Source organism: Phocoena sinus, chromosome X, assembly GCF_008692025.1.
Source record: "Phocoena sinus isolate mPhoSin1 chromosome X, mPhoSin1.pri, whole genome shotgun sequence".
NCBI classification, from domain to species: Eukaryota; Metazoa; Chordata; class Mammalia; order Artiodactyla; family Phocoenidae; genus Phocoena; species Phocoena sinus.
Genome location: NC_045784.1, coordinates 17,518,531 through 17,535,733, shown reverse-complemented (window position 1 = coordinate 17,535,733; position 17,203 = coordinate 17,518,531).

Sequence of the window (17,203 nt, the reverse complement as noted above, 5' to 3'; positions counted from 1 at the left end):
ATTGTAGTCAGATACTTGGTATGATTTCAACCCTCTTGAATTTGCTTAGACTTGTTTTGTGTTCTAACACATGGTTTATCTTACAGAATGTTCCATGTGCCCTTGAGAAGAATGTGTATTCTCCTGTTGTTGGATAGAATGTCCTGTATGTGCCTGTTAGGGCCATTTGATGTATAGTGTTGTTACAATCCACTGTTTTCTCATTGATTCTCTGTCTGGATGACTTATCCGTTATTGAGAGTGGGGTATTAAAATCCCCAACTATTATTGTATTATTGTTTATCTATCCTCTTGACTCTGTTAGTTTTTGCATTAAGTGCTCTGATGTTGGGTGCATAAATATTTAAAATAGTTATATTTCCTTGATGGATTTACCCCCTTTATCATTATATAATGACCTTCTTGGCCTCTTTTTACCATTTTTAGTTTAAAACTTATTCTGTCTGATATAAGTACAGCTGCTCCTATTTTGTTGTTGTTGCTGTTGTTGTTACCATTGGCTTGAAATATATTTTTGATGGTTAAATTTATGATGAGAATGAGTGAATTGACTTCTAATCACTCCCAATATGCAGTCTCCACAGTAGACATGCAAACAGCAAAACAACATTGACTGGTAAGGAGTCAAAGCTGCTTATCTATTGGCAAGCATTAGTCATCTCTGCTAACAAACGATTGTGCAAGTGATGTTGCTGGCTCAATTCTAATTAGAAAAGAACATTTGAAATGTAGTGCTACTTTTAAGCCATTCACAACTTAAGGGAAAGTCCTTTTCCCATGGGACCAAAGTTTCCATAAGCAAATATCATTACTGGGGAGTGGGGGTGAGATGGTGTGTGATGGTTAATTTTTTTTGGGGGGGGGGCGGTACGTGGGCCTCTCACTGTTGTGGCCTCTTCCGCTGCGGAGCACAGGCTCCAGACGCGCAGGCTCAGCAGCCATGGCTCACGGGCCCAGCCGTTCCGCGGCATGTGGGATCCTCCCGGACCGGGGCACGAACCCGTGTCCCCTGCATTGGCAGGCGGATTCTCAACCACTGCGCCACCAGGGAAGCCCTGTGATGGTTAGTTTTATGTGTCAACTTAACTGAGCCATGGGGTACCCAGACATTTGATCAAACATTCTGGGTGTGTTTGTGAGGGTGTTTCTGGATGAGATTAACATTTGAATCGGTAAACCTAGTAATAACAGATTGCCCTCCCTAATGTGGGTAGGCCTCATCCAGTTGATTGAGGACCAGAATAGAACAAAAAGGTAGAGTAAGAGGGAATTCCTCCTGCCTGCGTACTAGAGCTGGGACATTGTTTTTTTTTCCTGCCTTTGATCTCAAACTGAAAAATTGGCTTTTCTTGGGTCTTGAGCCTGCCAGCTTTCGGACTGGAACTTACACCTTCAGCTTTCCTGGATCTCCAGCTTGCTAACTGCAGACCTTGGACTTTCCCAGCCTCCATAATCACATGAGCCAATTCCTTATTTGATAGATAGATAGATGGTAGATAGATAGATCGATCGATTGATATGATATAGATAGATATAAATATAGATGTAGATATATAGATATCCTATTGGTTCTGAAAAACCCTGACTGATAGAGGCAGCAAGGGGTAGTGTTCGATTGGAACTTCAGCAGCCTCTGAAAGGCACTCAGGAAATCTAAACCATGCCCATGAAAAGTAAAGCTCCAGTTTGTTTTTCCCACTTGTCTAGTTCCAAAACGCCAGTGGCTATTAACATTGATCTGTCCAGACTGCGTTTATAAAGATCTGTAAACTGATCAGAGGGGAAATTAAATTAGACTGTAATTCTGCAGCACTCTGAAGAACATTAGCTTACAAGAACACTCAGGAGGGCCAATTAGAGCCATCATGGTCTATCTGGCCATGGAATACAAACATGTTCTCTCTCCTTCCATGAAACCTGAAGTGCTACTTAGGTAGTGCCTGTTTCATTTGGAGAGTTAGTGCTGCTTGTGTCTAGAGGTACTGATCACACATCAAGATTAGGAAATGCCTAAAGTAATCCTCTTAGCAAAACTGGACTGAGGAATAAAGCCAGTTGGGTGATACAGCTAAGATTAATGTCAGAGAACTAGTAATATGAGCTCCAGCAGGGAAAGAGAGCTGAGCTCTGCCAATGACCACTGGGAGAAGGAAAATAAGTGAGACCAAAACAGCAGGACCAACAACTCTCACAAAAAGGAGACACCCCCCCCCGCCCGCACCGACCTCAGTAGATTAGGTTCAGAGTTAGTTTCTAAAACCCCAGATAGAAAAGGAAAAGAACATTAACCTCTCCCGTGCCTACCGTATGCCAAATTCTTGCACACATGGTTTTATTTCATCTTTTCACCATGTCTCCATATTTTACAAATAAGTAAACTGATGCTGAGAGAGATTAGGGTAATTGCCCAAGGTCACATCAGTAGAAAGTGAGGCTCCTGGGATTCTTATCCAGGTCTGAATCCAAAACCCATGTTCTTTCCACTACAACACACAATCTATGTAAATGAATGAGGTAAAGGGAAAGTAGAAAAGGCTTAGAGCAAGCAAGGAGATGAGACCTCTTGCACTGCATCAAGGAAAAACATTCTTAATTAAAGGTAAGGGTGGTTGCCATCAAAACCTGAAGTAAAGTTTGTGAAAGAGAAAAGGAGCCTGCACATGATGAAAAAAAAAGAAGCTCAGAAAGCACTGAGAAGTGCCGCATCTGAGCCACATCCTGGGAGGCAAAGGGTCAGAGACAGGCAGCTGATCAGGCGAATGAAGAAACACATTGAATTTGGAGGAATTCACCAAGAGTAGTGGTCCTGTGCTTACTTCACACCCTGGCAGAGAGAGAGCTAGGAAATATAAAGTGATGTGGTGAGCTTGGAGTTGACAAGATGGGGCTGATGGTCTGGGCTGGCCTCTAGAAAGCCTTAACTTTTACTCCAGTATCCCAGGAAAAAGTTGACCGTAGACATGCTCAATATCTAGAGCCAGATTCTGAGTTTTCCAGAAGCATCTCTGTCTTTTGGGAATGCGATCAAAACTGTTTTACCTCATGCTTTAGTCAGATGGGACTATTTGTTGTTTTTCGAAATATCAAGCACTCTTTGGCTTTCAGGCCTTTAGGCATGTTGCTCTCTCTACCACAAATCCTATTCTCCTTTCTTCACTGCCAACTAGAGCTGCAACACTGACTTATAACACAGCCCAACTTATTTCCTGGGGTGAACTCTCTGATGTGCCACCCGGAGTCCCCTTCCGGGAAGCACTCGTTGCCCCGGTGTCTGGGAGTGCTGCTGCACCAGCCTTCAGACAGCAGCCCCTCCTCAGCCAAGTTCATGCTCCTTCCTGCAGTGGACTGTATCCAGTGACTGATCAGTGCCGGAATATTAAGGTCTGGCCATCTTTGCCCAAACAAGCACAACTATGAAGGGTCCTATATCCTCCAGACCTCCTCATGGAGTTGGCTACACCTGCCCTTGGGCCTGCATTGAAGCTGACTTCTCCTTTGCTCACTTCTTCCATTCTCTCCTTTCCATAAGCGTTTATCCCATGGGAACTCTTTAATAAACATCCTTCACATTAAGCTCCATCTCAGGGTCTGCTTCCTCAGGAACCCAATCTGTGCCACTTCTGGCCCAGCAGAAGAGGGAAGAAGTGATAAAATGGGGGAGAAGGTGAAAGATACTAAGCACTGACCATCAATGAGGTTCATCAAAACATTTAAATATATTTTTAATCCAATAGAAATCCAACAAATTCAAGAACTCCTGTGCCAGTCTGGGTTTAGTCAGGAAAACAAAGGCACCGCATTTATTACAAGAATAGGGAATTAAACTTGGAAGTCAAGACTTATACGAACACGAGAGGAGTTGGGGAAGTGAAGATCTGGAAGGAGCTGTAGCCAGTGGATAGAAGGTCTAGGGACCTCATTTAAAGCACTGAAGTAGGTGAAGTGGGCTGAGAAGCAGGAAGTGAGGAAATCCAAGAAGCCACCATTCTGCCCACCAAAGTGGGAGCTCATGGAAAGATTTGTGAAGCTGCCAATTCAGTGAAATCCACTGCATTTCACAAAACTGCTACATCTAAGCTCCACAACATCCCAAGAAGTATAGCTTTCATTTCCACCTTCCAGATTTCACAGGAGTATCTCTTCTTAGCAAACTCTAACCCAGAATCATACAGGAAAGAATATTCTGAGAAATACAGTTACCTGCCTTAGACAGGAGTGGTGGTGGAGGCAGTTGACACAGACAATCCAGAACTCCCCAACCAAATAGTTAAGCTCATCTGCCCAAATCCATGAGTTATGATTTGTTCCTGTTAATCTCTGCCCACTTCAGGTGACTTCAGTGCGCTTCTGTTCTCTACATGTCATTGTTTCTGAGTAGGGCCTCTGGGAAAAAATAAGCATGCCTATCGTCTCCATGTACAATGAATGTGGCTTAAGCCACTGTGAAGAATGTTTATGGAAAAGAGACAAAAACCAGCCAGTGGGCTTAGAAGTGGAAAAGCTTAGAGAAACTAGGAATGATACGTAGCATATGGGCGGCTTTCCTCCCTTTAGTCTTAATTACCCAGAATAATGAACACCTATTAACCCAGGCACAACCTACAAAGGTCACAGCCATGATGGGGAATTTAGTATCAGGTCAGAAAGCAAAGTGGCTTTTATGAAATAGGAGTCTTCATCCACATAAACCTTCACCCACTTGGAAAAAGCCAAATTCCAAGCCTTCTTTTGCATCATTCCCATTTCTGAGGCTTTGCAGATGTGTAATATGGAGACTACAAAACACAATTTGCTAAATTATAACCGTAATAACTCAGTTTGCTCATTCCATCTGGGGACATATTAGCAGATGGTCCACTAAGTGGCTTTTAACTTCATATATTAATGGTCCCCTGAGAACATCTTTTCTTAAAGTCCCTCTTCTGGGAAACAAGAAGACCAGCAGTCCCTGGGATATTAAATAAAGGGGTAGCAGCCTCCTTTGGATTTCTTTCTTTCTAAAACCTCAAATCCCATATTTAGGTTCTTTTTGTGTTGGTTTTTGTTGTTGTATTTTCATTTTTGAATGTGGCCCAGGACCACAGCTACTCCAACTGTGGTCTTTGGACCAGCAATATCGGTGTCACCTGGGAGCATGTAGAAGTGCAGAATCTCAAGTCCCAGCCAAGACCTGCTGAACCAGAACCTGCATTTAACATGATGACCAGGTGATTCGTATACCCTGCGAAGTGAAATTGACTGCAGTAAGTGAAGATGCTAGATTTTCATCTCCCCGAGGGCTTTCTGATGGAGACTATTTATTCTACATGGTCTCCTTGCTCTAATCCAGGGGCTTTTACTATATGGGAGAACAGGTGAATCCTTTGCCTTAAAACTTAAGTTTAATCATCTTGAGCGCTCTTGTAATCCTATGACCCCAACAGAAGGGACCCGGTTTCATAACTAAGGGCAATGTGACAACTTTCCCACATTCAGAATGCCTTCGTTGAACTCTGGCCCCATCCCTTCTACTTTCCGCTTGAGTCTGGGCTGTTTGGTTTTGCAGGAGTGGTCTAGGAGTGATCCCTGGATGGTCTGAATGATCCAGAGTCCTGGAGAAAAGTTCCATGTCTAGATTTAGACAATAATCATTACAGCACATGTTGACAGTGCTGTGCCCATACCATTTTCATGCACACCTGCTCCTGGTGGGCGTGCGTTCCCTCCCAACAACCAGCACCTGTGCGTCTTTGTTGGCCAACTGCCCTCTGGCTGTCAGAACTTGCTTTGCCTGTGTGCATGGAAAGCCAGAAGTGCCTGAGGATTTATGTCCTCCTTTCATAGCCCCTAACCTATGCCTGATTGGTGGAGAGGACAAATACTCCAGCCCCTTGGAGTTGGAGCTGATTGGACAACTGTGAACTGTGACTATGTACTACTTCCAGAACTTTCCCTGTGTCACATTGATTCTATACACTTGCTTGACCTCCTTCTGCTCCTGGTCCCACTTCCCTGGTGGTTCTTCCTAGAAACAGTTCCTGCTAAATCACTGTCATACGAATTCTTGTCTCAGGCTCTGCTTCTGGGAGACTCAACCTAAGACAGTCACATTTATTGCCTCCCCTCTTGTATACTATTGTTTGTAATTTGATATGGAATTTATTACTTCTATATATTTATTGAACAGCCTCTCTGTACAAGGCACTGAGCTAGCGGTGGAAGTAGAGTAGTGATCAGGAGGGATATGGTCCCTGACTTCAGGGAGCTTATACCTTAGTAGAGAAATAGACTTTAAAGTCTGATGAAGGTTATGACTAGTTATATGGTATTATTACCAATAAGCTAAGACAAATCTATTTTGCAGAAGCTCAGCTTTTCCTCCTATTAAGATCTGAGATAAATGGCTCCCCAGGGGCCTCAAAGAGGATACAAGATATACATACAATTTAAAAATCAGATCCATACTTTTAGTCATTAATTCAACAAAAGTTTCTCGAGTACCTACCTTTAGGTACTGTGGAAATAAAATGAATAAGACATAATCCCTTGCATTAAGGAGCTAACTCATTAATAGAAGAAACTCAAATCCATAAAGAAATCAGTATAAAACAACGTGTTGACTACACTTGTCAAAATCTGTTCAGTGTGATCAAGGAATATAGAGAATTGTTTGACTTCTCTGAGGGCATCAGAGAGAGGTAGTAATGCCTGGGTGAATCTGAAAAAGTAGGATTTTCCCAGGCAAAGGCACTGCAGACAGAAAGGACAAAGGAAAGGCCAAGTAGGTTAATCTGCCCTGAGATCCAAGCATGGAGTGGGAAGAAGTGAGGGTACAGATGTAGACAAAGGGACAGAATAACACAGGACCTTGAGTGCCATGTTAAAATTCATGGACGTCATTGGGGGTGATCTGGGAAAGGGCTACTTTTAAGCACAGAACAATAGAGACAGATTTTCCTTTCAGCCCAACCACACTGCCAACAGCGTAGATGACTGGATGTAAGAGATACCAGTCAGGAGACTGGTAATAATCTATGATAGATCTGAGACCACCAGGAGGAAGGGGTGAATTCAAAGTCGCTAAGAGACTTAAATGTTCTCACCACAAAAAAGAAATGGTAATTATGTGACATGATAGAAGCATCAGCTGAAGCTACAGTGGTAATCATACTGCAATATATAAATGTATGAAACCAACACATTGTACACCTTAAACCTACACATGTGGTGTTAATTATTTCTCAATTCAAAAAGAAACATTTAGAAAGAAAATCACTACATATGAAAAGTAGTACGGTTTACCTCAAAATGCGTGATATACAGAAAGCATTAGCTTTCACAGTGCACCACAGACATTGGCCCTTTTTGTACCTGAGTTCCTATCCCAAATGATAAAAGGCCCCCATGGAATTTTCTCTACACTTGGGAGATTTGCAAGACATGTGTTGGCAGGTGAACCTAAAAGCACAGAACTTAGAAGGCAGTGATTAGAGACTAAGAGACATTTGGGACTAGGTTTGGGAGCAGGCTTCCACTCCCCTAGTGAAAGAAAAGAGGCCTGGTGTGAGCCACGCCAAACAAGAAGTAAGGTCAAGACAGCTGAAATAATATGAAGTGAACAAGTTTCGAGAAGACTGGAAAATGACCTGTTGAAATAAAAGATGACTTCCCCCTAAGTTACTGCTGATTCATTTGTGCTGAATGACCTTATTTAAAATGAAGATTTTTTAAGCTGTCAGAGTGCCCTCTAACTAGAAGGCATCATCAAGAGACATCATTACCTATCCCTCTGTCCTTAGAAGGTGGTACCTAGCAATAATTCTGCAGGGGATTTGCAAATTGATTTTTCCCCACCTTTAGTCATTGATGCTAATACTTTTCCATAGCATCTTAATGTCAAACTACATTTGACCGGACAAAGGAGTTAGAGCAGTGATTCTCAACCTTCACTGCATAGTAGAATCACCTGAGTGCTACAAAAAAATTACTGATGCTGATAGCCCAATCCCAGAGATCCAGATTTAATTGATCTGGGGCTTTGGACATCAGGTTTTTTTTTTTTTAACTCCTGGGTGATTCTTATGTGTGGGTAGGGTTGAGAATCACTGCATGAGACACTGGCCCCAAAATGACCCTTGGTGGACAAAAGCATTTGTCCATTCCCCAGGAGTACTGGAGAGTCTGAGTGGAGGGTAGCACCCACCTTTTTGCATAGGCCAGCAGCAAAGAAACTGGAAATATCACTTCAGTTTATTTAAATGACCCCCTGCCCAGCACCTTGGGTGCCCTAGGTGTAAATTAAAGAGACAAACACATAGCCTGTGTAATTTTCTCTGATAAGGAAGGGGTCTGTCAGTGAAATGAACACATTTCCAAACACCAGAAGGTATCTCAGTGCTTTTCTCACTGCACAAAAAAAGTCTAATGGAGTGAGTTGCTTTATCTTGAATAACTTATCTCATTGACTTTTGGAAGGAAAAAAAACACACTGGAGATAAAACATAATAAAAACAACACTAAGAAATGTAAAATACTAGAATTAAATAAGGAAATATTAAACACATTCTGGCAGAGTGAGAAAGTTGCAGCTAAATATAGCCTATATCAGAGAGGATGGCAAAATTGAGGGATGATGTTTGTGATCATGTGATACTAATGAAAACATTTTTCAAATAATTGCATACTCAGGTGTCAATGAGAGGAATCTCTTTCAAGAGAAGGGGGATAAAAGAGCCTAGGAATTCTAAGTCTAGTGTGACTGCAAGCCGAAGTGTAAAGGCTAAGTTTTATGGAAGGCTGTGTGTGCAAAGTACTGTGGGAAACATTTTTATCCCCACAATGGACTATGAGGTAGATATTGCTAATTCCATTTTGAAGATAAGGAAACTGAGATCCAGTGAGTTTAAGGGACCAAAACGTATTGCTTTTTGATAGTAAGAGTCAGTACAGCATGGTGGTTATAAGCAGGGACCACCATTGGGAGCTGAAATGCCCAAGTTTGTGGTGTGTTTTCCTGTGCTTTCTCTTTCCCTGCCTCAGTTTACTTATCTATAAAATAGGGATAATAATCGTTTCTCCCTCATAGAGTTTTGTGAGGATTAAATTGGTTAATATGTGTAAAGCACTTAGAAGGCGAAGCGTGCTAGGACTTAGAAGGGTGAACAGCATATTATGTGTTAGCTACAATTATTATTTTTTTGATGATTTTTTTTTACATCTTTATTGGAGTATAATTGCTTTACAATGGTGTGTTAGTTTCTACTTTATAACAAAGTGAATCAGTTATACATATACATATGTTCCCATATGTCTTCCCTCTTGCGTCTCCCTCCCTCCCACCCTCCCTATCCCACCCCTCCAGGCCCGTTATCCTGAAGATAATAGGCAAAGGAATGTTTCTCAAGGAGGAAGGCATAGCTATGCTACAAGCAAGCAAAGAAACAAGAACCAACCCAGAAACTTTGAGGAAATGTTAGAAAATTGAAATGAGCTAACCCAGACCAATGGCGAAAGCTGAGCAGGGGGAGCCATAACCCAAAGCGTCAGCAGTAGGAGCAGCATTTTCAGGGGCAACCTAGAGGAACCCGAACCCAGAGGGGGGCGCCCACAGATGTCAGGCATGGCGTTGGAAGGATAAACGTAGCTGGTCAGTGCCAGTACCACAGGGAAGAGACCTCAGAGACTGAATGTTAAAGGAATCCTCCTCTCTGTCCTGGGCCCCCAGTTACGGGGGCCTAAGAGAAAAGCAGAAGAGAATGTGAGGAAAATCCAGATTCCGCAGAACAGACATGCAGACAATAAAGCCAACCAAGGTATTGGTTCCCAGAAGTAACTAAATCCTTCCACTACCCAAGTAAATCATCCCTCATTTGGCAAGTAGGAGGGCTCCCCACAGGCCAGGCTACCTGACCCATGCCCACAAGTACATGTGAAAACTGGATGTAAGGAACGGTTTTCTAAGATAAGATAATTTACCCCAAAATGATGCCAGAAGTCCTAGAGAAATCTAAGTAGAAGAAATTGAAAAATTTGTCAACTAAGCACTAGGCTTAGTTGATTTTACAGAGGAATAAAAATCTAAAGAACAGATAATTCAAGGGCTATTTAAACATCCCACTGCATAGAAAAACAAGGAAATTTCCCATTTTCTTTTTATAAACCAAGCCAAACATTGTTATCAAAACCCAACAAAGATTACACAAAAAAGGAAACGAGAGACCAATCTCACATATGATTTAGTAATGAAAAATCTTAAATAAAATATTAGTTTATGCAATCCAGCGGGGTAATTCTTCATCACTAATTGGGGTTTTATATCAGGGATATGGAAAATTTATTAAAATAATCCACCATATTAACTCATGTAGTACTAGGTATTATTCCAAATGCTCTACATACATTAATTTTTTCATTCTCAGTGAAACCCTAGGAGGTAGGCACTACTGTTATCATGATTTAGAGAGAAAAAAACAGAGACACACAAAGCTTAAGTGACTTCCCCAGGGCCCACAGCTAGAGAGCAGCAGAGCTGGGATTTGAACATAGGCAAAGTGGCTCAGAGCCTGTGCACTTCTCCATAATGCTCTATTGCCTCTTGTTAAAGGAAAAAGGAAAAATATCATTTAATCATCTGCTTAGAGGCTGAAAATACATTTGGTGAAATTCAACCTCCATCAAGAAGTATTTTTTCTTGACTAAGTTTTTTATTGTGGTAAAACATACATAATATAAAACATACCGTTTTAACCGTTTTTAAGTGTATAAGTCAATGGCATAAGTATATTCACATTGTTGTGCATCCGTCACCACTATCCATCTCCAGAAATTTCATTAAGAATTTGTAAAGGACTCTTTTTAAAAGGAGTAAATGGGAAATCTAACATGATTAAACTATGTATCTCATACATGGAGAATACTATAAGATTGCCATTGAAGTCAGAAACAAACCAAGGGTGTCCATTATTGCCACAATTATTTACCATTGCTTTGGAGGCACTGGCAACACAAAAATAGACAAGAGAGTTAAAGGCATAAAAATTGCAGAAGAGTTAATATTATTATTTAGAGATGGTTTCAGGATATACTTACGATATATTAAAGAATCAACTGAAAAAACATTTATAAATAATAATACAATGCAATAATCTGGCTGGGTATAAAAGTATTGTACACAAGTAACTACCCACTTACAAACAGCAGTTAGAGGAAACAGAGGGAAATATCTCAATTTACAGTAGTTATACACACATGCAGAATACCTAGGGAAAAACATAACAGGAGATGTAATTGAAAACTTTAAAGTGCCAGTGGAAAATGCAAAAGTGTGAAAAATAGAATGATAGACTGTATTCAATGATTAGTAGGTTTGTTGTAATAAAAATGTCAATTCTTCCTAAGTAATGTGGTTTCATTAAGAATAATAACAGAAATTTCATTTGCAACTTTAAACTTCATTTGAAAAAATAAAGGAAGATTATATATGAAAACTCAGAAAATAGAAGGAGCTAACACTATGAGACATTAAAATATAAAGATAAAACACTTTAAAAGATCAACGGAGCACAACAGAAGTAAATGAACTACATATGGAAATTTCTTTCTGATACAAGTGATAGTTTATATCCATGGGGAAGAGATGGATTATTCTGAATTTTTATTATACAATTGGGTAGCCATCTAAAAACTAAAATAAAATTTGATCCATACTTAATATCTTATACCAAGGTAAATTCAAGTTGAAAAGGTGTTTTCATTTTAAAATTAAGTAAAACTGAAAATAACTGGGAGAATACTTTCATAATCTTGGGGGTGGGGGGTGGCCTTTCTAAAGATTAAAAATCCTGAAGCCATAAAAGAAAAGACTGAGAAAAATCTATAACCTAAAGCCAAAAGACACACAACTTACAAAACTATTTGCATTTCATACCATAGAGTACTAATTTCCCTAATATGTAAAAAGTTCTTACTAATCAAGAAGATAAGATCAACAATTCACTAGAAAAAGGAAGAAAGACTTTGAACATATAGTTCACAGGAAAGGAAATACAAATGGTTCTTAAAATATTTTAAAGGCTCAGTTTCACTCATAATAAAAGAAAAGTAATGCAAAATTGTACTGATATACAATAGCTCTCCTATCAGATTGGTGATGTTGAAAAGTTTGATAATATGCTCTGTTGTGATGAGAGGAAAGAAGCTCTCTCTTATATTGCTGCTGATAGTATGAGTTGGTAAACCTTCATGGAGGTAACCTAGCAATATTTATCAAAATTACAAATTTTCATATCTGCTAAAACAACAGCATGACTTTGGGGAATTTATCTACAGGCATTTGTACATGCTTATTTATTGTGGCATTGTTTATGATTACAAAAGATGGGAAACACTCGAAGTGTTCAAAGAGGCACTGGTTAAATAAAGCACATTCAAACAAAATATATTATACAGTTGTTAAAAAAAAATATGGAAGACTTTCAGGTAATGATCTAGAAAGACTGTCAGGATATAATGTTAATGAGAAAATAGTATACTACCATTTGTAAAAAAAAGAAGAGGGAAATAATATAGAAGGTATTATTTACTAGGGTATGTGTATTTAGTAGTATACTCATAAAATAATTCTGAGAGAGGTAACAGTTACCTGTGGAGAGGAATTGGGTGACAGGAACTTTGGTGTGAAACGTGAATTATCATAATTTCAGAACTCCAAGGATAAAAAGAAATTAAAATAACTTTGAGAACAGTGGGATGATGCTTTTAAAACTGAGGAAAAATGATTAGGAACCTATAATTTATGCTTAGCTATACCTCAAGTATAAGAATAAAATACATTTTCAGACATGCAAAAATGCCAATAGGGCTTCCCTGGTGGCGCAGTGGTTGGGCGTCTGCCTGCCAATGCAGGGGACGCGGGTTCGTGCCCCGGTCCGGGAGGATCCCGCATGCTGCGGAGCGGCTGGGCCCGTGAGCCGTGGCCGCTGGGCCTGTGCGTCTGGAGCCTGTGCCCCGCGATGGGAGAGGCCACGGCAGTGAGAGACCCGCGTACCACAAAAAAAAAAAAAAAAAAAAAAAAAAATGCCAATAATTTGCCACCTACACATCTGTATGAAAAATGCCTTACAAAAGTTATTCTAGCCAAAAAAAAAAAGGCAATATTATACATGAACATGAGATAAAAGAAACAAATGCAGTTGACTAAGATCTAAAAGAAGCACTGGAATTTGATGCTTTTAAAATCCTCTCTCAAGTTTGGTGACATGGATTTTTCCATAGGAAGAGTCCCCTGTAGTGAATAATATTTACATAAATCTAACACTGCACGTACTATTTTATTTGTTTTAATATTTTACAATTAATCTAAAGACAGTTACAGAATAAAATTGTATAAACCTAGATTATGTGAAAATAATAATATAACAAAATCAGGTAATATCAGGTGGTATAAGTGAGCCAAATTTCTCCTTTTTCAGAGTGAGACATTAACATATTATAGATAAGGTTAATAAAGCAAGGAGTACCCGTGTATGCTTATTATCTATAATAAAGTAATACTATTATACACCAGAAAAGCATGTTAAAAAAAGGAATTGGTTCAAAGTATTTACCTATGGGAAGAGGTGCTGAGGGAAGGGAAGCTTTTGGTTTTCATCTTAAGACCTTTAATATAGTTAAATTTTTAACCATGCACAGTTAACTTTTAAAATAACATACAAAGGGTAAAAAGGGAGGGAGGAGAGGAAGTAACTTGCTCAGGATCACACATGTATTAAGTGATGGAGCCTCACTCTACCCAGATTCATCTAAGTGCAAAGAATCCCCTGGAGGGCTGGTTGAAACACAGCTTATTAGGTCCCATCCCTAGAGTTTCTGATTCAATAGATCCAGAGTGAGGCCTGAGAACTTGCATTAGAATCAGTTCCCAGGTGATGGTAATGCTGCTGGTCCAGAAAAAATACTGTGTGAACCACACAATAAATCATAACCCCCATTTTTGAGGTCAACAATTTGGGAAAAGAATTATTTATTTATTTATTTATTTTTGCGGTATGCGGGCCTCTCACCGCCGTAGTCTCTCCCGTTGCGGAACACAGGCTCTGGACGCGCAGGCTCAGCGGCCATGGCTCACAGCCACTCCGCGGCATGTGGGATCTTCCCGGACCAGGGCACGAACCCGTGTCCCCTGCATCGGCAGGCGGACTCTCAACCACTGCGCCACCAGGGAAGCCTGAGAATTATTTTAAATGTGTCACAAGTTTTGACCACGGTGTGTTGGCTACTGTCTTTTGGCGGTGGGGAGTGGGGTGTGTGTGGAAGAGGAGTGTGGGTTTGGTTTTTCCACTTTTGCCTCCATAGACTCTAGAAAACAGAATGTCCTTTGAATCATAAACCTATTATTTAAGTGATTTCCCCACCAGGAAAGTGGGCTCTATCTCCAATTATCTTCAGTTTCTGGATTGCCACTCATGAAGCCCATGTAATAGCCAGGTTCAGAAGTGAGACCCGACCCTACAGACCAAGAGAAAAAAAATGAAAGGAATTATTTCAGGATTAACATGTGTTCACACAAATTCAGTGGCTGGCAAGTAGTGTTTACCGTGTCACTATGGAAATCTCTGGGCAATCTTAACAGCACACTGAAAGGTTCAGAGGAAGCCTCTAAGGTGTTGTGCTGACAATTTAAATGATGTAAAACAGTGTTATCATCTCAGCCCCTGCACAAAGCAGACGCTAGAAAACATCATGATCTTACAAATACGGTATCCATCTTAGCCCTTATCCTTTCTGTTATGTCCCCTCATTTCTCTTTAAATAATGAGCCATTTGGTCACTGACTTTTTGTTAGGTATCTCATCATTTTCCTGTGGAAAATACTACCCTTCAAAAAACAGCTCACATCAGAAAAGTGAATGTTTTCATCTGTTGTAAAACATGCTGTAAATTACTGAATTTAGAGGCCTCATATCTAAAAGGGGAGCATGTAAAATGTCATTGGCAGTTTAGTAAAGATTAGTTCAACACATTTATTCTGATTAGCACCAAGGGCTTTGCAAACATCCAGACATGAAATGCCAATAAACCAATTACTTTATAGGAGCAAATCACTTTAGAAGGTGCATTAACTTCCTTGAACCACTAGGCTACCAATTAGTAATGGATTGCCTCTTTGTGCTTACTGGTGACAAACTGTAGATAATGCCACCCCGAGGCATTTAATATATTCCCAGGGCAGGATTCAATAAATCATCATCATCGTTATTTGTTAGATTTCTAAAATTGCCCTGTTCCTAGCCCTCCACATCAGGGAGCCAGTACAAAACTCAAAGTGTTTGCAAATAAATAAATTGGAATTACAAAAAGTAATTGGTGGATTTTTTTTTTTTGCGGTACACGGGCCTCTCACTGCTGTGGCCTCTCCCGTTGCGGAGCACAGGCTCCGGACGCGCAGGCTCAGCGGCCATGGCTCACAGGCCCAGCTGCTCCGCGGCATGTGGGATCTTCCCGGACCGGGGCACGAACCCGTGTCCCCTGCATCGGCAGGCGGACTCTCAACCACTGCACCACCAGGGAAGCCCTATTGGTGGATTTTTTGGTAGTCTATTAGTTAAGGTAGTGCTATATGTTGGTAACAAGAGCAAGTATAATGGCTCAAATGCTACAGAAGTTATTACTCCAAAAACTATGTTCTAAAAGAGCCGTCCCTAATCAACAGGTAGTTGTCCTCTGTCAAGGTTAATTTTTTTTTAATTGAAGTATAGTTGATTTATGGGACTTCCCTGGTGGTCCAGTGGTTAAAACTCCACGCTTCCACTGCAGGGGATGTGGGTTCTATCCCTGGTCAAGGAACTAAGATCCTGCATACTGCGCAGCATGGCCAAATTATTATAAAATATTAGCTGTATTCCCTGTGCGGTACAATATATCCTCATAGCTTATTTATTTTATACATAGTAGCTTGTGCCTCTTAATTCCCTACCCCTTTCTTGTCCCTCTCCTCTTCCCTCTCCCCACTCATAACCTGTAGTTTGTGCTTTATATCTGTGAGTCTGTTTCTGTTTTGTTGTATACATTAATTTGCTTTATTTTTTAGATTCCACATGTATGTGAAAACATACAGTATTTGTCTTTCTCTGTCTGACTTATTTCACTGAGCATAATACCCTCTAAGTCTATACATGTTTTTGCAAATGGCAGAATTTCATTCTTTTTTATGGCTGAGTTATATTCCACATATATATATGTATGTATGTGTATATATATATATATATATATATATATATATATATATATATATATCCCCCACATCTTCTTTATCCATTCATCTGTTGATGGACATTTAGATTGCTTCCATATCTTGGCTATTGTAAATAATGCTGCTAGGAACATTGGGGTGCATATGTCTTTTCAAATTAGTGTTTTTGTTTTCTTCAGATATATACCCAGGAGTGGAATTGCTGGATCATATGGTAGTTCTATTTTTAGTTTTTTGAGGAAACTCCATACTGTTCTCCATAGTGGCTGCACCAACTTACATTCCCACCAACAGTGTATGAGTGTATGAGTGTTCCCACATCCTCGCCAACATTTGTTATTTGTGTTCTTTTTGATGATAGCCATTCTGATAAAGGTGATATCTCATTGTGGTTTTGATTTGCATTTCTCTGATGATTAGTGATGTAGAGCATCTTTTCATGTGCCCATTGACCACTTGAATATCTACTTTGGAAAAATGTCTATTCAGGTATTGTCCCCATTTTTCAATTGGGTTGGGTTTTTTTTTTTTGTTTTTTTTTTTGCGGTATGTGGGCCTCTCACTGTTGTGGCCTCTCCCGTTGCGGAGCACAGGCTCCGGACACGCAGGCTCAGCTACCATGGCTCACGGGCCCAGCCGCTCCGCAGCATGTGGGATCTTCCCAGACCAGGGCACGAACCCTGCATCAGCAGGCGGACTCTCAACCACTGTGCCACCAGGGAAGCCCTGGGTTGGGTTTTTTTGATATTGAGTTGTATGAGCTGTTTATATATTTTAGATATTAAGCCCTTATCAGTCATATCCTTTGCAAATATTTTCTCCCATTCAGTAGGTTGTCTTTTCATTTTATTGATGGTTTCTTTTGCTGTGCAAAAGCTTTTAAGTTTAATTAGGTCCCATTTGTTTATTTTTGCTTTTGTTTCCTTTGCCTTAGGAGACAGATCAAAAAAAATATTGCTACGATTTATGTCAAAC